The 22,785-nt window shown below is 34.6% G+C and overlaps 1 protein-coding gene across 1 annotated transcript in view; it reads right to left on the reverse strand.

The window, feature by feature from the left end:
• Positions 1-10,211, reverse strand: part of LOC130245607 (guanine nucleotide-binding protein G(I)/G(S)/G(O) subunit gamma-7) — a 53,736-nt gene extending 43,525 nt beyond the window's left edge. Inside the window, exon 1 of the mRNA XM_056478362.1 lies at positions 9,795-10,211. The gene's annotated coding sequence lies outside the window, so the exon portion shown is untranslated. The remainder of the gene's footprint in view (positions 1-9,794) is intronic.
• Between the last annotated feature and the right edge of the window lie 12,574 nt (positions 10,212-22,785).

A 22,785-nucleotide genomic window follows, 5' to 3' on the forward strand; every position in this document is an offset into this window, starting at 1 on the left:
TGCAATGGCAGTGGTTAACCAGAAGTGTGAATTAAAAATGCAATAAATAAATACACAATAAATATGCAATAAATACAAAATAAATGCAATAAATATACAAGGTAAAAGTGTGTGAGTGACTTCTTACGTGCAACATGCAAGTATAAAAGCACCACCTTGTGTAGTAGGAAATTTCTGTTTTTCATTAAGTGCCATCTAATGTAAGGGAGAGATTTAGTACGCTCATTCAGCTCATTAGCAGTAAATTAAAAAATATATATAATATTCGCTTGGCCATGAATGTCAAAAAACATCTAATAAACAACCCTGGAGTGCGCATGAGGCTTTAAAGTAAATTTGTGAACAACAAAAATATATGTATACTAGTTCTGCATGCTAAATCGAAATAAAATTGCAATCATGAATCATGCTGTGATAGTCTTGCATAATTTGTCAGTGAAGCAGTTTTGTGATTAGAAGTAAATCTCCACCTGATGGCTAGAGGGCGCTATCTCGCACAGATGCTCCAATACAACTGAAAATGCCTATAGCGGTTGCCAAATAAACAGAAGATTTAACTGCTTCATTGATACATCTTTACTAAGAATCACACGACTATGGAAACATATGGTTATTCTGAGATCTTTTTATTAGAATTTTCCTTATAGTAAATTAATTAAAAACACGCTGCTTAGAATACAATCCTATGCTTTAGAATGTTTTGCGTTTAGTGCTGCACAATACTGGAAAAATATGCTATATGCGATATTGCTGTTGAGTGTTGCGATAACAATATTTCCTACATTTTTACTTTCAAAAATACTATTCTATCAGAAATTTTTAAATATATATTATTTAAGTTAAGATCATACTAAAACAAACAGATAATAGATATTTTTCTGAGGTAATTTAAAAAATGTCAAACATTTAGACTTTAAAACACCACAAATGACTGAAAACCTGATTCTGATTTTTATTGGTTGTCATTTTCCTCTCTTGTCTCCCAGCATTAGCATTTCTTTTTTCAGCTGTAGGTTCACTGGAGAAATGGGGATGAAGATATTAAAACCCCTATCTGATTGGTCAGATTTGGATAAACAACTAATGCATGTAGCACACAAATGCTTGGCAGATAAAACTGATTTAATATATTTTGCATAATTTAAATTGCACATACTATTATCATGATAATGTATGTCAACTTTTACAGGCTGTACCTCTGTTAGTTCCAAATAGTGAACCAATCAGAAGATCTCAGATGCAGGGCAAGTATTGCAAGCTTGCAGTAAGAATGAAGTTGGCATGACAGTGGTTTTATTTGAGGTTAAAATGGTGGAGGACGCTCTTTCAAAAAATACATTCCTGACAACTGCATCTCAAGTTTTTAGATGACAAGACGATACTTGACTGCAGTTATGAAGTAAGTCTGGAGTGAAAACATGTTATAAAATGTGGTATTTTCATATGCTTTCAGGTGTAGCAGCCTTTATTATCGCAAGAAAAATATTCATTCATTTTCGGCTTAATACCTTTATTAATCTGGGGTCGCCACAGCGGAATCAACCGCCAACTTATCCAGCATATGTTCTACACAGCGGATACTCTTCCAGCTGCAACCCATCACTGGGAAACACCCATACACTCATTCTCTCTTACACACACTACGGACAATTTAGCTAACCCAATTCACCTAGCGCATGTCTTGGGACTTGTGGGGGAAACAGGAGCACCCAGAGGAAACCCACACGAACATGGGGAGAACATGCAAACTCCACACAGATATGCCAACTGGTCCAACCGGGACTTGAACCAGCGACCTTCTTGCTCTGAAGTGAAAGTGCTACCCACTGCACCACCGTGCTGCCGAAGAAAAATATTATGTTCTCTAATTCTATATATTATATTAATTATATTTTATTTTATTATTTTAATTGTATATTATATAATCATATACAGGTATAAATATATAAATGTATTAAAACGACATTTTACTAGATTTAGTACTGTACATTTCATTCAAGAATTGTTTATTCAATTGCAGTTAAACATTAATAGTCTCATAAATCCCAAGCTAATTAAATATACATTCACATAAATAAACACATATTTTGATATTCTGATTTTAATAATCACCAACTGTCTGATACCAATATGTTATCACTAAATCGATCACCGTTATGATCAAGGTTTCAATTACCCAAGTTTGAAAGCATGCATTACAGTATCCTAGCTAGTTTATTGATGCATCAATTAATTTACAGTAAACTCAGAATGAATTTTGGCGTGTGATATCAAATTCTCATCTGATAACTACCTCCTAACTGTTTGAATATCTTTTTGTATCCAAGATATTATTAAAAAGCAATAACTTTACATGTCACAGCAGCTATATTTTCAACACTAAATTTTAATTTCTACAAAATGTAACTGTTCATTGTTGGTTAATGTAAAATGACTTAACTAATTTAACCATAATGTAAAGGGTTAAAATAAAGAACCTATTGTTTATAAGTATTCCTGCTGTGATTAACAGTACAACAAATACAAAAATTAGTGAGAAAGAATTAATAATAATGTTTTTTTATCATCATTACTGTATATTCAGTATGTCTAATTACATTCATTCAATAGGCCAACAGTATTTTTATCATCATCATCATCATCAGATAATAAACAACATAAACAGATTATATTTGGTTTTGCTAAGTATGATACTAATTTACCCAGAAAACAATCTTATAGTGTAATAGACATTGCACAGCTCAAAATATTTATTAATAAATATTTCTTTACGTATTCTATTTACTCCCCTATACTCAATTGATACATTCATCAATTTACTACCCTAACATAACCATAACAGCAATATATAAAAAGATAATGTCATAAAGTCATACAAAAAAAAAATCACTGAGAAAAGTAATGAATTTTCATTCTGACTCACTAGGGTGCAGCGAACTGGTGTGCGGCCACTAACACAATTCATATAATACAGATTAGGTCAGAATTAGCATTATTGCAGTCTTAATCTGCTTTTAGAAGCTATGCAGAAATAATCTGCTCTGCCACCATCTGTGAGGTTTTGTTTTCATCCCTCTCTAATCATGACACAGAAATATGTTCAAGCAGGCTTTATCCGTGCAAGTGTACACATCCTGTAAATTCTGCCCAGTTTTAATATGGGTTACACCTTACGCAGCACATTATAATCGCCTTGTTCTTTTCAGCTATAACAGGGTTTCTGCAAGTTTGACCAAGTCAAATGAAATACTTTTCACAACCATTATGAATGATATTTCAGACTTACACAGGGCTAAATGCAACATTTTGGGCCCTTTTTATTTTACGTTTTCAAAAAAATTCAAATTAGACATTTCTTAGCCACATGTTTTAAATAATGTGTTAAAACAAGCAAACCCAGTTGTACACATACATAATTTTTTTTAAAAGTTAAAGTTAAACTGAGTGTATGAACTACAGAGCACAACATCGAAAAAATCTGACATTGCAATGTTTTATTTCTCTGCAACAAATATTGCAATATGAATATAGTTTCACAAGATAGTTTGAACAGCTCTATTTGATGGTTTTCTGGGGAGTTTAACAATATTCAGGTACAGAAATTAAATAATCACAAAGCAAAAATACTTTGCTATGTCTCGTTTCTATAGTCCAAATATCAAAGAATTCTTAAAGCAAATAAAATAAATTTGTTTTCACCAGATGAAATGTCAAAATTAAGAGTTAAAAAAAAAAAGAAACAAGCTAAATTATCTACCAACAAAACAATCTAATTTTTCCAGGTCAATTTTTGTTCAATTACTTTCCCTACCACGTGTGGAGTCATGTAACCCTCCTCTGTTAATGTTAATTTATACTTATTATATTATGATTTATATTTAATATATTAGACTTCTGCCAAGCATACACTTATGGTCTGGTGCAGCCTTCGAATACTCGGGCACCTCTCAAAAAAATGTAACTACATGTCACAATGACGCGTAGCACAAGCTTTGTGATTGGTCGGTTTGGTAGCGGTGACAAGGGTGGGCGGCAAGGAGAGCCACGTTTTAGGCAATGTGTGTTTTATTTATTTATTTATTTTTGTTTTAATAGTTGTTCAGTTTTGATGTTAAATAACTAATCCTAGATGGTAGATAGTGTGTGTGTGTTTACTTCAATTATTTTAAAATCAAGTAATGCACTCTACTTTCGAAAATCTCTCACTTGTAATATGCGAGCATATTTTCTGTACAAAACCTGTCAGTGAACTATGAGGGCAAAAACATAAAATAAATAAATAAAATAATCGTTTATTAATTGCAATCGAGTTAAAATGTTCAATTAATCGAGATTTTGATTTTAGGCCAAATCACCCAGCACTAATTGCAACTATTAATATTTGATAATTACTGACTTGAATAAAACCACTCAGGACTCAGGAAAGAAAAAGAGAATATATTCCCATGCCACGCTAAAAATATAATAAACAGACAATGCAACTTCACAATAAATCAGTCTGATAAATAAGAATAACCCATATTAATCCTTCAATCATTGTAGTTATTAAAATTTGATTGTGTTACTGACTTAATTTAAACATCTTTGACCAGAAAAATAAAAATAAATCCATGCCGCATCAAAAACATATTAAACATAAACAATGCTACTTTTAAATGTTAAACATTTCACAAAAAATAAGTCTGATAAATATGCTACGCTGCATTATAAATAAAGTAACACAACATATTTATAGTCTAATCATAACTGGCAGTGCTTTCTTTGTACGCTTTCAAAGTTGTGCATTAGATGGTGAAATAATGTGCGTTACAGCAATAACCATTATTCATGTTGTCAAAACAAACATTTCCAACCAAGCAAACCAGAGTAGAAAGAGAGAGCGATGAGCCAGGCTGCAAAATCAAAACCTATGAATAATTAATCGCATCTCATTCAATGAAGCCGAGTTTGATCCTAGCCAAGCAAAACAACGTGGCCCGACCAGTTGATACACCTACCGTTTCGCTACCCATCTGTTACTGTACACAGACAGTGTACCAAATGTGTCAGAGAAATGTATGCTTTAATTAGGGTTCCTATGGAACAAATGAGTGAGCTGCTTCTGTAATTAGTGCACAGTAGCAGGTCCTGCTGTAATTATGTTCATGTCTCTGGAAAGCCTTCACATGGAAAAAAATACAGGCCATCTGATAAGCTTGAGCTAATTGATTTTAAAAGCTTTTAAAGTATGGTAATTTGACAGTAGTATATTCCTTCCTTATATGTGACCCTGGACCATAAGTGCCTTTTTAAAACTGAGATATATACATCACATACAATGATAAATAAACAAGTTAAAAATATAAATAAGCTATCCGTTGATGTATGTTTTTTATGACAGGACAAAATTTGGCTGAGATTTTTTCAACCTATTTGAAAATCTAGAATCTAAGGATTCAGAAAAACAAACATTTTGAGAAAATTAGCTTTAAAGTCGTCTAAATGAAGTAGGCATGGGACGTTAACCGTTTTCAAGGTATAACGTGGTTTGGAAGAGTCAAGGTTTATAAAAAATAAAAAAAATAAAAAAAAATAAAAATTAGCAAAAAACTTTCTTTTTTATTATTTTTATTTTTTTTTTTTTAAGGACAACAGTATCTCCAAGCAGGAAAAAAAAATATGCAAAGATGTCATTTTAAATTGTAAAGAAATCTGTGTTTTTGAAAGAAATGAAGATGGCAGAAGTCAATGATTCATTGTAAGTATTTAGCCTGACATGTTTACTGCTCCAAAATATTATAAAGCTTTTGCAAAATAAAATATATTGTTTTCAAAGCGGGAAAAAAGTTTTTGTTTTTTACCCAGACAATTTAAAAGTATAAATTTTAGAGTAGTGAGCACAATACCCTGATACCACGAAACCGTGATATTTTTATCCAAGATTATCTTACCGTCAGAATCATATACCGGCCCATGCCTAAAATGAAGTACTAATCAATCAAAAATCAAGTTTTCATATATCTACAGTATTTACAAAATATCTTCATGGAACATGATCACTTCACTTTATATTCTAATAAACTTTATCAAATTATACAGCATTGATAATGTATAAAAGAAATTTTTAGAAAAGTTGTTTTAACAAAAGAAGCTCAACATTTGTGAATTATTCATTCATTCGTTAATTTTCCTTCGGCTTAGTCTTTGATCCATAAGAGGTCGCTACAGCCGAATGCACCGCCAACAATTCCAGCATATGTTTTACACAGCGGATGCCCTTCTGGGAAACACCCATACACTTTTGTGCATTATGTTATTGTTAATAAATATTTCAAGTAAACTAATATTTAAACAGGCAACACAGTGGCGCAGCAGGTAGTGCTGTCATCTTACAGCAAGAAGGTCGTTGGTTCAAGCCTCGACTGGGTCAGTTGGCATTTCTGTGTGAAGTTTGCATGTTCTCCCCGCGTTCATGTGGGTTTCCTCTGGGTGCTACGGTTTCCCCCACAAGTCCAAAGACATGCGCAATAGGTGAATTGGGTAAGCTAAATTGTCTGTAGTGCATGGGTGTAAATGGGAGTGTATGGGTGTTTCCCAGTGATGGGTTGCAGCTGGAAGGGCATCTGCTGTGTAAAACATATGCTGGATAAGTTGGCGGTTCATTCCACTGTGGCGACCACAGATAAGTAAAGGGACTAAGCCGAAAAGAAAATAAATGAATAATTTTTAAACAAAAGAAAACAACAGAAAACCATGGTATTTTTATCCAAGGATATCATAGCGTCAGAATCTTATACCTGCCCATGCCTAGTCCCAATAGAATTAAAATATTGTTTTTAGATGTTATTATTAGTATGTTATAGTGTTAAGGATATCTAAAAGCATGTGTGCTACAAAAAAATGACAAAATTCAAATTAAAAGATATAAATATCTAAAGTTTGCAGTTTGTCACTTTCGGCTAAATGGATCAATGATTTTTTTCAACCCACCTCATACCTCAGTTTCTCATCACACCTTCTGACCGATCAAATGCTCCATAGTATCTGACATGTTCCGCTCCCTTAAGACGTTTCTCATTTAATGTACTTGATTTCAACCACCTTCACTGTGATTAGGCACGGGCAGGTATATGTTTCTGGAAGTATGAATTTAAAAAAAAAAAAAAATCACAGTATTACGGTATTGTGATTACTGCTCTAAAATAAGTTCTTTTTAAATGTGTGAGTAAATAAAAAAACAACTTGAACACAATATATTTATTTTAGGAAAGATTAAAATATTTTGGAGCAGTAAACATGTCAGGCTAAATAATTAAAATAAATCATTGACTTCTGCTGTCTTCATTAGTTTCAAAACACATAAAAAACATTACATATACCTTTGAAACAGAATAGCAGATAATTGTAGCGCTTTTTTAAACCTTAGCTTTTCCAAACCGCAGTATACCTCGAAACGGGTTATTGTCCCATGCCTAACTGTGATTATTGCCTGTTTTTAAAGGGGAAGGAGCTACTCTATGCTCTGCTCTATCTTTATTACGTCAGACTTCACATAAAAATGCACATTTCAAAGCACTTCAATGGACCTTCAAGTCTTAAAGCATTCGGTGCTGTAATAAACACGATTACATACAGTTTGGATATAATTAAAAGGCACTGTAAAATTTAAAATGATAATTACTGCATGTTGAAGTGAAGCACGTTTATGTTATCTCATTCGACACGTTAATATATATACAGTACACACAAGAAACAACACTGAAGTAAAGCCATCGCCGCTCTTTTCTAAACCATGAGTTTTGAATAAAAACAAAACCTACATGCTTTTATATGTATGTTTTGTATACACAAAGAAGGGGAAGGACGTATTTGCACCTGCACTACACAATGCGAGCTATAACGGACATGAAATACATCTAGCATATGTCAAGAAAGCAAACAGTCTAATTAGGTACACTAACAGGACATGGCATGTCAGACTAGTCTTTTTATTACACGTAACCAGTCCCAGTGCATGTTGTACTAGCACACTGTGGTAACGTGCCAAACATGGTAATGTTGCCAAAATTGTGATAATGGCTCACTATGAGGTCACTTTCTATAATAGGTAAACAGGAGCGATTCATAAGTTCTCCAAATGTAATACATTCCACTGACCAGAGCAAATCAAAGCTTTTATCTGCTGAATCGACTTGCTCTTTTTTTGTGTTCAGAAGCAATGTAAAGCTAACTAAACACACTTAAACAAAAGGTTTTCTATAAAAAAAACTATGACAACTAAAAATTTGACTTCTTGGCCTGTTTCATGATTGCACATTATTATACAACAGACCACTACAAACACGTTAAGCACAAACTCGAACACGTAATATAAAGACCTGTTAGATTTCTATGTTCTCCTAACAAAAAGAATAGAAAAACACATAAATTCTCAGTCTCTTTAACAAAGATGAATACATCCCATAATAAAAGTATTGTTCATTGTATGTTAATACATTAACTAATGGAGCACAAGCAATATTAACTTTGGTAACAATGTATTTTTATAGATGCTCCACTGAACGCTACAAAATATAATACACATCACATTTCTCAAATGTTTGTGTATACATATGTTGTGTATACACACACACAAACAAAACAACAATTTTATCTTTTATATATCTTATTACAGATGATTCTCTGACCATTGCCTTCATCTCCGCAGCCATTTAAGGACTTAAATGTCCATAAATTATTAATTCAAATGTGACTAAACATGACAATATCAAACAATGTAACTAAACAATATTTAGCAAATGCACATTCATTCTAATAGTTTTGCCAGAGGAGGACGGGCTCCTCCAGCAGAGTCTGGTTCTTCTCAATGTCTTTTTTTTCCGTTCACCTAAACATTTTATGGAGTTTCCCTCCTTGCCACAGTGGGTTGTTCACTACATGACATTCAATACACACTATGAAGTTATACATTTAAAAAAATAAAAGTGCTGTTGTATAGAAAGAAAATGTACACATCTAATAGAAATTATGCACAACCTCATAAGTGAACAACCACAGCTTGAATGTAAGGAGGCCTGTGGAGATGAGATTGGTGCTGCTTTGCTGTTTTCAGGGGGGTTTTCAAAGACCAGCACAGTTTTACTGCATTCAGCCAATATTTTACCATGACATCGTCAAAATAAATCAGCCCAAAACGATGCAGAAGTGCAGTCAGTTGCATTTCTGCCATAACGCACAGCATTTTGCTCCAGAGCTCTGTTGCTTTTGGTAGGCCCTGCTCACACTGATGGAAAGACAATGCGGGCATTTTGACAAACGGTACACTATGTACGCCTCTCTGCCTATAGCTCTGAACACTCCATCAAACGATGAACACAATATATAACCCTTTAACGACCCGACGCTGAAAATATCGGCCATGGTGTAAGATTATATATAAGGCGTAAAGGTGTTGACAGGAGGCGCAGGAAAGCTTCTTCTTCTCGCATGTTAAGCTTTAGTTTGAGCCACAGAGCAAAGCTTGACTTACACCCAGTGCCAGTCTTGGCCTCACAATTCCCCCGAAAAGCAGGCATATAAAATGCACAACATAGTGAATATTATTGACACGAAGCCCACTCCCCACCCCACCGGACAGCGCTCGGAAAATTCAAGCGGTTTCGGATTCGTGACACCGGTGGAGTGGAGCCGCGCCGCGCGCCCTGCCTAACGCAAACGCATTGAAAAACACTGGCGTTTCGGCAAAGCAAACGGATGCTCGATTATTACAAACCTTAAGGACGGAAGAAGAAAATAAGAGCTTGTTGTGTACTCACCTCGTCTACAGTGATTGTGGAGGTAATTTAAAGGGCCAGGTTCGCGCAGATTGTTACCCCCCCTACCAAACAAACACCACCCCCTCTGTGCACCAGTGTCCACCCAGTCAGTCCCCCCTCCACTGGTGACAGCGTCCTCGCACACAAACTTGCTTTTCTCTCCTGGGAAAAAGCTGAGTCGGTTCTGAGTCAAATAAGGCGGCTCTTCTTTAAAATCGAAAACCAATCAGTTTCTCCAGCTCTGCCCTCTCCACGCTCGTCGAATGCCACGGGTTTGGTTGCGTCCGTCGGCGGACCGTTTTGCTGCTCGGTGGGATTTTTCTGCTTTTGAGCTGCCGATATGCCTATGAAGCGCTCTTTACGCAACCGTTCACCGACCCAGTGTTCATTAGAAAACACATTTGGGCGCACCGAACACGAGCCCGTTGAGCACCGCAGTGCGCAGTAACATCTGCTGACCCAAGAGGGCGCTGGTGCACAATGTCTGTCCATACATCTGCAAAAAGATAGAGTATTTGAAAATTAATATTCATATTTTATTAGCCAAAATAAATGTAAATAAATATCAATTTCCAATGTAGAAACCAATTGTGTGTGTTCTTGCTAACTTTGGCTTTAACTAAGAATAAAGCTGTCTTTTCCTTTTATTTATTTTCAGCATATTCCAGTTTTCTCTGTTTATTCATTCATTTTCTACTTTTATTTATTTATTTATTTTTACTTTTTTTTTTTTTACTTTATTACTCTGGGGTTGCGACGCTGCAACCTATCACTGGGAAACATCCATACACACCCATTCACACACATATAATACGGACAATTTAGTTTACCCAATTCACCTGTTGTGGGGGAAACCGGAGCACCTGGGGGAAACCCACACGAACACAGAAAGAACATGCAAACTCCACACAGAAATGCCAACTGACCCGGCTGAGGCTTAAACCAGCGACCTTCTTGCTGTGAGGCGATAGTGCTACCCACTGTGCCACTGTGACGCTTCAGTTTTCTCATTTATCCCTTTATTTTGATGTAACACACTTTAAATGTTTAAATGTAGTCACGAATAATAAAATAATAAGCCATATAGTTAAAAGGCCTATATTGATTGATTGATTGATTGATTGATTGTGTTGTTGAATTTAATTTTCAAACTTAAAACTATTGACAAACTTAACTATTGATTGGATATCAGTGCAAGTCCAACAGTAGTCTTTACAAACCAGCCACTGTAAGTTAATCCAGTACTCATTTGTTAAATACTGAAGGCTACTAGTTTCTTACAAACTAGTCAAATGCAAGTGCTTTGGGTTACAATCATCTCTCTGCTTTTATGTTGTTAGTTTGATTTTGTTGTGCTTGTTAAATGAAAGTAGGCTGTATTTCTATATTTCACTTGCAAACCAAACAGTTGATGCTAGGATTAGTCAATAGTATCTGGATGCAGCCTTTATGATGCAAGCTAAAATTGCATTGCTCAGAGATGCAATCTCAGACACAATGCACTCAATGGAGCTAATGACCTCACTGTGAGGGGTAGGGTTAGGGGTGGGGTTAGGTGAGCACATTCAAAAGCATTGCATCCGCACAGAGTCTTCAGCCAGACCCCTCTCAGATTAGTGCTAATTCAGAATATTATCCCTACAGTTGCCTATAACATATGTTTAAAGTTAAATGTTTATAGTTAAGGAAGTATTTATTAATTCTACAGAACTATTGGGTTTCTTACCAACTTAAAGTTCTAGTGCTCTGATTAGCATAGCATTTATTCTTTTTTTTTTTTTTTGTTACTAGTGCATTTTGCTGTTAAATGCTAGTGGGGTTGTGGTTATCTTTTTAAATTGATTTAAGTCAAACTATTTAAAAGATATTAGTACAAGTTGTTGTAAAAGATATTAGTGTAAGCTGTTTTGAATACTAGTTGATGCTAGTAGTCAGGGGTGTAAAGTAACAAATTGCAAATACTCAAATTACTGTAATTGAGTAGTTTTTCTCAGAAATTGTACTTTACTAAGTAGTTTTAAAAATGTGTACTTTTACTTCCCCTTGAGTATATTTTAGTGCAGTATTGGTACTTTTACTCCAGTATTTTCCTTCAACCTGCAGTCACTACTTTATTTATTTATTTTATTTTTTCTGTGGGGATTAGAAAAATCAGTCCTGTGATTCCTGTCCAATCAAATCGCACATAGAAGATAAATCACGACATAATGACCTACCTCAAGACATGGGCCATTTATAATGGCAGAAGTTTGTAAGCATTAAAAGTGTCCAAGAAGAATCGTCACACACAATGACCAAGAGACTGTTTAGATGCATGTCACTGATGAGAAAATGAAAGATTTTTAACTGTATGATGACTGAAATGGCCTTGAACACCCAACAGGCACAAGACGTCAACATGACGCCAGATTGACATTGTACCCCAAGGTTTTGTGGACGTTGCATTTTGTTTGGAAAAGAAAATCGGGATTACATCAGAACCCAAAGTCAGGCCGATGTCAATGCCCAACGTCCATGCTAAAATTAACCAAATATCAACATCTAAAGATGCTTCACTTCACAACGTCTAATGTTACAGCTTGACGTTGTGTGGGCGTTATCACTATGACATCATGTTGGCTTTTGCTTGCCATAGCTGACGAATAAATGTCAGTGTTTGACGTCAGTATGACATTGGTTTAAGATGTTGGCTCGATGCTGGATTTTGGTCACTTTCTAACACAACCTAAAATTAACCAAATATCAACGTCATTTGACATCGTTTTTGGACATCAAAATAACGTTGTCCTTTGACGCTGACTAGACATTAAATTTTAGTCACCTGACATCACGACCTAAATTTAACCTAACATTAACATCTTATTACGTTGTGTGCCTGCTGGGCAATAACTACATGCACTACAGAATGTTACGTTTACACACATCCATAAATTGCATGTAAATGCATCAGCTTTTAACAGGGTAATACTCACTACTCACTTCTCTTGAGTACTTTTGAAAGGTCTACTTTTTACTACTTGAGTAATATTTACAACTGATATTTTTACTCTACTTGCACTACATTTTTGGGCAAGTAATGGTACTTTTACTTAAATATTATTTTTCAGTACTCTTTCCACCACTGCTAGTAGTTCCTCAGCAACTAGTCATTATACTATTATTTGTAGTAGCAATTTTAGATTTTTTTTTATCTAGTTGTAGTATGTCTAGTGTTATAATTATTTTTTGTACTACTGTTCAATGGATAGAGCATTCATTTATTCCACCGCAAAGTTATCCAGTTTGCTTGTAATTGGTAGGCTATTGATTGTACTTTTACTAGAAATTATACATTAAGTTCTAAAATAGATCATTTGCTCACCCTCACATTGTTCCTTTCATTCATAATATTAAGGATATTTTAAAGAATGTTGGTAACCATTGACTTCCATTGTACATACTAAAAGCAACGAAATATTTCTCAAAATATATTCTTTTATGTTCATCATACAGGTTTGTAATAACATGAGGCCAATATGATGGCATAATTTCATTTTTGGGTCAACCATCCCTTTGAAAACACTTCTACAATGCATTTCCCTCGTGATTTGCTATTCCACTAGTATTATTTTTGCATACACAACTCCAGATATAGTCTTCAGCGGGATGTGTTCTTCTTTGAGGATCCCTAGGTATGTGTTAGATGCACTGTAGGTGGATCTGCACCTCCAGGCAAATTTGGCACTTGGCACCAGATCAGAGCAAGCCAGCCTTAATCATAAAGCCCCGCGGATCTCATCTGAAACGGGGCTTTGAAAACGCAATCAGGACAGTTTAAGAGTAGACTGTACCCTGTGGCAGTTAAAAAGACATAGTTATTATTTAGTGAGGCAGCTAATGGCATAGTGGACGGTTAATTTAACGCAATACCTTTTTTATATTGAAAGAGCATTCATTCATTGAGAGATTAATTTGTACAATGATATTGTAGGTTTGAGGTTTGGGTTGCCTGTTTACTAACAATATGATATTTAATATAAAAACTGTAGGTTTTTAAACAATGAAACACATCTAACCTGACCCATGTATCCACATGAGTTTTGCGGTTTCTCTACTCTCCTGTTTTATTCAAGGACTGTGCAGACGATTTGTCTCTTCTTTCTGCTTCACTTCACATGCTCCCTCAGGAGCCGCAGGATTCTCATTGTGCCTTCAGATTTCTCCAAAGTCCCAAATGATTTGTGCTAACATTTGACTTGGCGCAGCAGTGGCTGTATTTCTTTTTTCTACAGTGGGGTGTATTTATAGTAAATTGGAATGGAAAATACTTTTACTGGAATAAAGTAATGTTACACTGAAAGTTGTTGAACTGTTACTTCATCCATGCTTTAACATTTAGATTAAAGTAGACACTTTATTTGCATTTAATTGCTTTTAATATATAAATTAAATTTGGTACATTTTATTTAATGTAAAAAAATTGTATTTATGTGAGGTGTATTTTTGAAATAGAGATTTACACTACCTGACCAGTCTTGTCGTCAATCCCAGTTGTTAGAGCAACAAATAATAACTTGACTTCTAGTTGATAATTAGGAAAAGTGGCAGCAGGTAGATTTTTCTGATGAATCATCTGTTTAACTGCATCACAATCATCACAAATACTGCAGAAGACCTATTGGAACCCGAAAGGAGATCTGCAGAGAGGATGACAACCTCAACAGCTTGAGGTATCAAGACATTTGTGCTGCCCATTACATTACAAACCACAGGAGAGGGCAAATTCTTCAGCAGGATAGCGCTCGTTCTGATACTTCAGCCTCCACATCAAAGTTTCTGAAAGCAAAGAAGGTCAAGGGGCTCCAGGATTGGCCAGCCCAGTCACCAGATATGAACATTATTGAGCATGTCTGGGGTAAGATGAAGGAGGAGGCATTGAAGATGAATCCAAAGAATCTTGATGAAGTCTGGGCGTCCTGCAAGAACGCTTTCTTTGGCATTCCAGATGACTTTATTAATTAGTTATTTGAGTCATTGCAGAGATGTATGGATGCAGTCGTCCAAGCTCATGGGAGTCATACACAATATTAATTCTTTTCTCACTGCACTATGACTTTGAACACTATGACTGAATATCACTATGATATTCTTTACTGTACATTATCTCTGTTAAGTGAAAAGACATTTGTCAGACCTTACTGTCCTGATTAAATAATTAAAATCAAGGCATGATCATATTTTATTTTGGTAAAATAAGTGTAATCTAGAGGCCTTTGCCTTTCATTTAAGCCACTTCTGATACCAAACGATCAACTAGAATTCAAGTTATTATTTGTTGTTCCTAAAACTTGGATAGGTAGTGTATAAATTATCTGAAAGTTGAATAAATAAGCTTTACAATGATCTATGTTTGTTAAGATGAGACAATATTGAATTAGAAGATCTGGAATATGAGGTTTCAAATAAAAATGTATATCTTTAAAATAGAAAATATATTCAAGGAAAAATATATTTAATTAATATTCTAATGATCTTTGTCATAAAAGAATATCAATAATTTTGACCCAAAACTATTTTTGAGTATTACCAAAATTATGTGCAAAAAAAGACGGTGCAGTTTGTGGTCCAGGATCATGTATATTTTTAATATTGTCAGTTTCAATTATATGCATGCTCATGTAATCATAAACTTAATGGAAATTGTCCATTGACCAAAAAAAGGAAACTTTCCCTAAATTTTTGATTTAGTAAATTAGCCATAAGGCTTAAAGAGATAGTTCACCCAAAAATGAAAATTCTGGGAATGTTTACACCTCTCCACTTTTTTAAAGCCTGTAAGATATTTGAAGAACATCTGGTTTTGTGCTCAACAGAAGAAAGAAATTCATAAAGGTTTAGAAGCACAATAACCAACACACCATTTTTGGGTGAACTATCCCTTTAAAAGCATGCATTTAGAGCTCTTGCAGCACTTTAGAGGCTTTCAGATGGCTTTACATTGACTATTCAGTCTGCTTTGTGCTAACATTTAATTTGGCACATCACAGTTGGTGTATTTTTGGTGTATTTATAGCAGACTGGAATGGGAAATACTTTTACTGCATTAGCATTATGTCCTCTGGAACATGACATTTTGCTGATGGCAGTAGATTTTCTATATAATTTTCTCTTGCTTTGAAGTCATAGTCCTCTCTCTGATACTGCATCTAACAGTCTGTGTGGAAGCTGCAATACTGCTGAGAGGGGAATGAGGTGGTGCAGTTGTTGAGAGGCGGGGGGCAAAGAGAGAGAGAGAGAGAGAGAGAGAGAGAGAGAGAGAGAGAAAATGAAGCTGTGGATCACAGTCGCAGGAGAGTTGATTCATTCAGGTTCCCCCGCAGCCATTTTTTGCTTTGTGCTGCTGGTTTGATTCACAAAACACCATAGTGAAGCACCTGATCCAACTTGCTGTGTTAAACCTCTCTTCTTGCAGGTTGCCTGTGCAGTAGATATCTTAAATATTTAAATCAGAAAGAAAACGGCTATTCAGTTCACAGTTGACTATAATTTAGTCAAAAGTTCATACAGATGTGGTCATCTCACAGCAAGAAGGTGAGTCTCGACTGGGCCAGGTAGTGTTTCTCTGTGGAGTTAACATGTTCTCCCTGTATTCATGTGGGTTTGCCCAAAGACATGCAGTATACTGTAGGTGAATTGAATAAACCCTGTTGGTCATAGTATACTAGTGCGTGTGTGTATGTGAGAATGAGAGAGTGTATGGATGTTTCCCAGTACTGGATTTCAGCTGGAATGGTATCCACTGCATAAAACATATGCCAGAGTAATTGGTTGTTCATTCCTCTGTGGCAACTCCTGATAAATCAGGGACTAAGTCGACTCAGAGGGCCGCAGATTTGTATAGTTTAGTTTCAACTCTAATTAAACACACCTGATCAAACTAAATAAGTCCTTCAGGCTTGTTTGAAACTTACAGGTAAGTGTGTTGGAGCAGGTTTGAAACTAAACTGTGCAGGTCTGCAGCCCTCCAGGAACTGAGTTTGCAACACCTGATATAGACGAATAAAGTATATAAATAGTTTTTTTCTTATGTGGTTTTTCACTTACTATTCTGCTAATAGCATAACTTTAATAACGCAAAAAAGAGAGCAGAAAAAAATAAAATAAATTAAATTATTATTTTATGTTTTTATCCTTATTTACATAAGAAATATCATAATTACACCTGAAAAATCTTGTTCATATTTAGGAGCATATTTAGGACAAAAATCAATTTAAGGATTACAGGCCAACTCGAAATTACTGATTAATTGACATTTCAATTCCTTTTACATTGCCACTATCCTTAAAACCACTGGGTTTTACCACTTTGTCAGCAAGACGTTTTAAGTAATTTAATATCTAATAAAATGTATTGTAAAATGTATTGTATTTTGTTCTTAAATATATTTTAATGAGTATGTTTCATTTTTATATAAATGTGTTTCTCTTAATGAAGAAACAGGATTTCATCCATACGTTACATTTATATTAAAGCAGAACATTTACTTGCATTTAATGTTTTTTATGTGCTATTTAATTTAAATATTAATCCTATACAATATACTGTACAGTGCTCAGCATATACAAGTTTACCCCTTACATATCTATCTTTTAAATTCATAATTTTAATAGGAAGCTGTACAATAATATATTTGTGCATATACATTCAGTCAGTACTGAAGCCAAATCTGGAGCTAATATAACAAAATAACTTATGATAATGGTCCAGAAACTAGTACAGCCAAATTTATATGTTACAGAAAAATATTAGATACAAATTTAAGTCGGTGCCAGTGGTGTAGTGGTAAAGGTGTAAAGGTGTTATCTTTCAATTTCTAAATATTTTAGGTGACTAAAATATTATTTTAATAAAAATATCTGTTTAATAAATCTGTTTTGTTTAAATGCACCAAAGTGCATTGCCTATTTTCACTGAGAAATGGATACAAATATTCATTTTCAAAATGGGGTCTACTCCATTATCCTGAGCACTGCAATAGTCATGTAACCATAAAACATAATTTCATTATGAAAAAAGTAAAAAACCTGTTGAAAAACTCCTCTCTTTACGCACCTGACACTTTATTTAAACTCCGTCTTACAGGGACTCAATAAGGAAAATTATGTTTACTATAAATGTATCACAAGTATGTGGTGCTGCTTGCTTCAACCTTAAATACCTCTTTTGCACAACATTCAACATTTAATACCTCTCTTGCTCAATATCCTACACAATATTGTTCAGTCAATTTACTTTTATAGCTATGTACTATTTACACTTAATGTACTATAAGCTATGTGTATAGCTTATAGTGTATGTTAGTTATGCAGAGGTTTTTATAATAGCTCTTATGTCCAATGTTGTGTTTGTATTTATGATTAATTATATAGCATCGTTGTCCTCTGAGACACGGCATTTTGTTACTGTATGTCCACACATGTAGCAGAATGACAATAAAGCTCAACTTGACTTGACTTGACTTGACTTGACTTGAAAATACTATAGTAATGTGTATCGAATACTGCAGTTTTTAGTGTGTAGTAAAGTACTGGAATTAATCTCTTATGGTAATTCCAGAGTAACACAACAACTACAGTAATAAAAAAATGACAACTATGGGTATATTATACTACCATAGACCACTACTATAGTAAAAAAAAAAACAACTAATGTATACTACAGTGTTTATTGCAGTTTATCATAGTTAATACTACAGTATGCTATAGCATTCATTACCAATGAGTTTCTAAATACTACAATATAGGCCTAAAGTATAATACACCTAACTATATGGTTCAAAAACACTACTATTTTATAGACTGATTAATAATTGTCTGATAAGGAAACATATAACTGAACTCAACTCAAAAGAACTGTCTCTAGATTTTAGATTCCTTAAATTAGCTGTGATTTTTTCTTAAAAGCATGCATTTCAAGCTCTTGCAGCACTTTACATTGACTTTAGTCTGCTTTGTCCTATAAAACCCCTGCCTGCCTACAGTGCCTCTGAGGCTTAACTGAATATGCCTTTATGCATTACTGCTTTGTAAATTAAATCATCTGTCTATTTAAGTTTATTCACACCTGGGTCAGCTGAAAGTGTACTGCTCCTCTTTATGTTTCCATGGAAACCAAGTTTAGCACATATGGAAAAATTCAGATATTTAGAGGGGAGTAAAAGACAACTTACACTGAGTTCAGCTTAAGGTTGCTTTTATTATGAAAATTAATTTGCAGATTTGTTAGACAATATTTGCAAGTATATATATATATTTCTTTACATTAGTATACGTATATAATATTTTCCTTCATTTGGGATGCGTGAGCACAGCATTCCATGTCTTAGGAAGACTATTGCTAATAGACATATCATAGTAGCTAGTAGCTATAATTATAAACAAAACATTGGAAAATATTGTACAAAAAAATAAAACAATCCAATGCAAAGTTGAAAAGTCACTTCACAGTTTTGTTGCTTGCCCTCATGCTGGCTAACATCGAGTGGGACCATGCGTATAGTCTGAATTATGAAATGGAGGTCATCATTTACACACGTTTCACAGTACATTCCATTACCCTTAGGCGTTTAAAGTGCTCACTGTGTAAACCAGATTTAGGATGCCAAATAAAAACAAAGTGCATGACGATAATCCAGATGTACATAAAGTCCCCTGGGATTCCAACCAAACACATGAGCTAAAGGATTCATTTTCATTTCTGCATTATCCCAGCAGGCACCTTGACATCAAAAAGACATCAAAAATATGTCAAAAAACAAACTGATTTGATGTCAAAAGCTTGATGTCTATTTGACATCCACACATTGACGCCCCTTTGATTACCAAAGTAATGATTCAAAACATATTATAGTATAAGTAAGGTTTTATCCATCTGAAATCTTTGATTACAAATTTACACTGGATTTTGTATTCCTATAACGCATCAAAACGCCGCATTTAAATCGATTCGCATTATTTTTCACATGTTTTTGATGTCACATTCAGGTGCCCGCTGGGATGTCTGATTTCTTTACATGTCGTCATATTCTTTATGTAATATTTACAAGTATTTACAATCAAATGTGCATGAAAAACAAGGTTTTATACGCAGACCTGGTGTGCATTATTAGCATTGCAGCGGCAAGCACATGTTGTCAAGCCGGCCTGAAGGATGGCAGGTATCTGACACTCTTCAGAGAGCGCAGACTTCCCATGCATGTAAAATGCAAGATGCTCTGCAGTTTTTCCTGTGGTGCAGCTTGTGGTGCTTGTGATGCTATCAGCAGAGTGACTCATATGCCTGCTGAGTGGGCTTTATAGAGATTGGACGCGTAGATTCGGTTATAATGGATCTGAATACAGTCTAAACTTCATACGAGATGGATGGAAGGATGAGGCATTGTCCTGAATTTTGAAAACTACCAAGCTACGAATCAGAGGGATTTTTTTTTGTCTTGAAAAGACTGTATAAACCATGCAGAGCTAAAATACGGTCACTAGGGTTGTGGTTAATTATAGCACAATTTCTTTTAGGGAATGAATGTGTTGGTAGGGCATCCAGGGAATCATATACATCAATCTGAGGCAATGGGCTGTGTCGTAATATTAACTGAGAAGTAAACTGTATATATATGACTGATGGTATTGTTTTCTGTTCTATTGCAATGCAAGTCACAGTATATTGCAAGGAATACAGCATTTATACAAGAAGGAAGAGTATATATAAAATCTTCTTAATATGTGTAGATGTGTTGTCATTTTCTTTATTAATCTGATTTGTTTAGTGTATTTAAACTGACAAAAATAAATGAATTTAATAATAGAATTTTTATAGTAATTATTTGGCAAATAAAACTCTAAAAACTTTATATGCGGAAATAAATAAATACAAAAATGCATGGATAAATAAATACAAATAAAAATAACTTTAAAAGGAACTTTGTAGAACTTTGTAGTTCACACAAAAAGAAAAATGTACTCATTATTTACTCACCATCCAGTGGTTTCAATCCTTTATGGGGTTTTTCTTCTGTTGAACACAAAAGATCGTATTTTGAGGAGCTGAAAACCTTTAATCATTGACTTCAGTGGCAGATTTGGGCAATATCTTGCTAAGGGCAGCACAGGGAGAAGGTGGAAAAAAAGTTCCCCAGTAAAAATCAGCTGAGCCTGTGCCCCAGTAAATGCTTTGAGCTTGCACTTTGTACAAGTGTATTAATTTAGAGTAATCCCAGAATAAAGACGTTAGCAAACTGACACATGCGCACAAAAAACATTCCTATATATCTGGGGTCGCCACAGCGGAATGAACCGCCAACTTATCCAGCATATGTTTTACGCAGCGGATGCCCTTCCAGCTGTAACCCATCTCTGGGAAACATCCACACACACTCATTCACACTCATACACTACGGACAATTTTAGCCTATCCAATTCACCTGTACCGCATGTCTTTGGACTTTGGGGGAAACCGGAGCACCAGGAGGAAACCGGAGCACCAGGAGGAAACCCTCGCGAACGCAGGGAGAACATGACTCCACACAGAAGCGCCAACTGACCCAGAGAGAAAGAGAGAGAGAGAGATAGGGGTTCGCCCAAGGGCCATTTAAACTAGAACCACCATTGATTGACTTCAACAGTAGGAAAAACAAACACTATAGAATGTCAGTGGTTACAGGTTTCCAGCTTTCTTCAGTATGTCATCATTTGCGTTTAACAGAAATTTATAAATGTTTGAAACAAGTAAAGGGTGAGTAAATGCTGACATAATTTTCATTTTTGGGTGAAATATCCCTTTAAAATAGGAATATTAAAAAAGGCTGTTACAGTGCATCTGCATTGAATTTTTTTTTTTACTCAGATGAAGTATCTACATTTTTATATTTTAATTTAGACAGGTACAATAAACTCGATCAATTGTATTTTCTTATTTTTAACCTACTTTTATTCTAATAATACAAATTTCACATGGTCAAATTAAATAAAACTGATTTTTCCATATCAGTAAAATGGTTTGGTTGCTGATATGTTGTTGTGTAGTTTTCTTCTTACTTCATATATCTGATGTACCCTGTTCAAAAATAAGCTTTATACGTGCTATAGTAAGAAAACCAGCACAACATGGAGAAAATAATGTTGTTGGCCTAAACCTAAGGCTGTAATTCACAACCAGACAACAATTAAATTGCTCTAATCGCAAATTCTTTGTAAAAGGCAATCAGATGGATTAATAAAAATAAAATGCACACAAGTCAAGGCCTTTCTGAAACCAGAGGTTTCTTCAGTCAAAGGTTGATTTCCAATGTGATTGCATTTTCATACTAAAACTGGAACAGATTTGTAATATATCAAAGGGTCATTTAAGGACACAAAAACTCTGATATTATAATGGAAACAAAAATGGTTCATTCTGGATTCTCTAAATGTCTAATCTGTGACAGGTTAACTTATATCTTATCTTCTCTTTGCTCATATTTGGCTCTAACAATATGGTGAGAAGAGTTAATTGTTTTAGGAAAGCCTCAGTTTGTTACTGCCAAAATGCACCTTCTGCAAATGCACATTTAAATCCCGATTGACTAAGAGAGCTACATTTGCTATTGTCTCAATTATACTTGCTGAAAATATGAGCATTTAATCTTGAGGAATATAAAAAAACGTTGTGTACTTACGGTTTTACATAAGCATGTGTGCATCTGCCTGAAATATGAAGTGCCTATATGCATTTAGATTTTAGAACCATCTTTTTAAAAGTCTCTAACAGCAATCATTTTATAAACCACCATAAATGTTTGTTTTATCTTGCAAATGTTTAATAAAATGATTGTCTTGTTGTTTTAAGTTGGTATTATTAAAGGGTTTGTTCACCCCAAAATTACAATGCTGTCATTCTTCACTAACCCTCATTCCAAACACAAGTGAATGTATTTTGATTTTTCTGTCCTTCCACTAAAAGCCCAAAAAGCTTACCCAA

The sequence above is a fragment of the Danio aesculapii genome, chromosome 2 (genome assembly GCF_903798145.1).
Source record: "Danio aesculapii chromosome 2, fDanAes4.1, whole genome shotgun sequence".
NCBI classification, from domain to species: domain Eukaryota; kingdom Metazoa; phylum Chordata; class Actinopteri; order Cypriniformes; family Danionidae; genus Danio; species Danio aesculapii.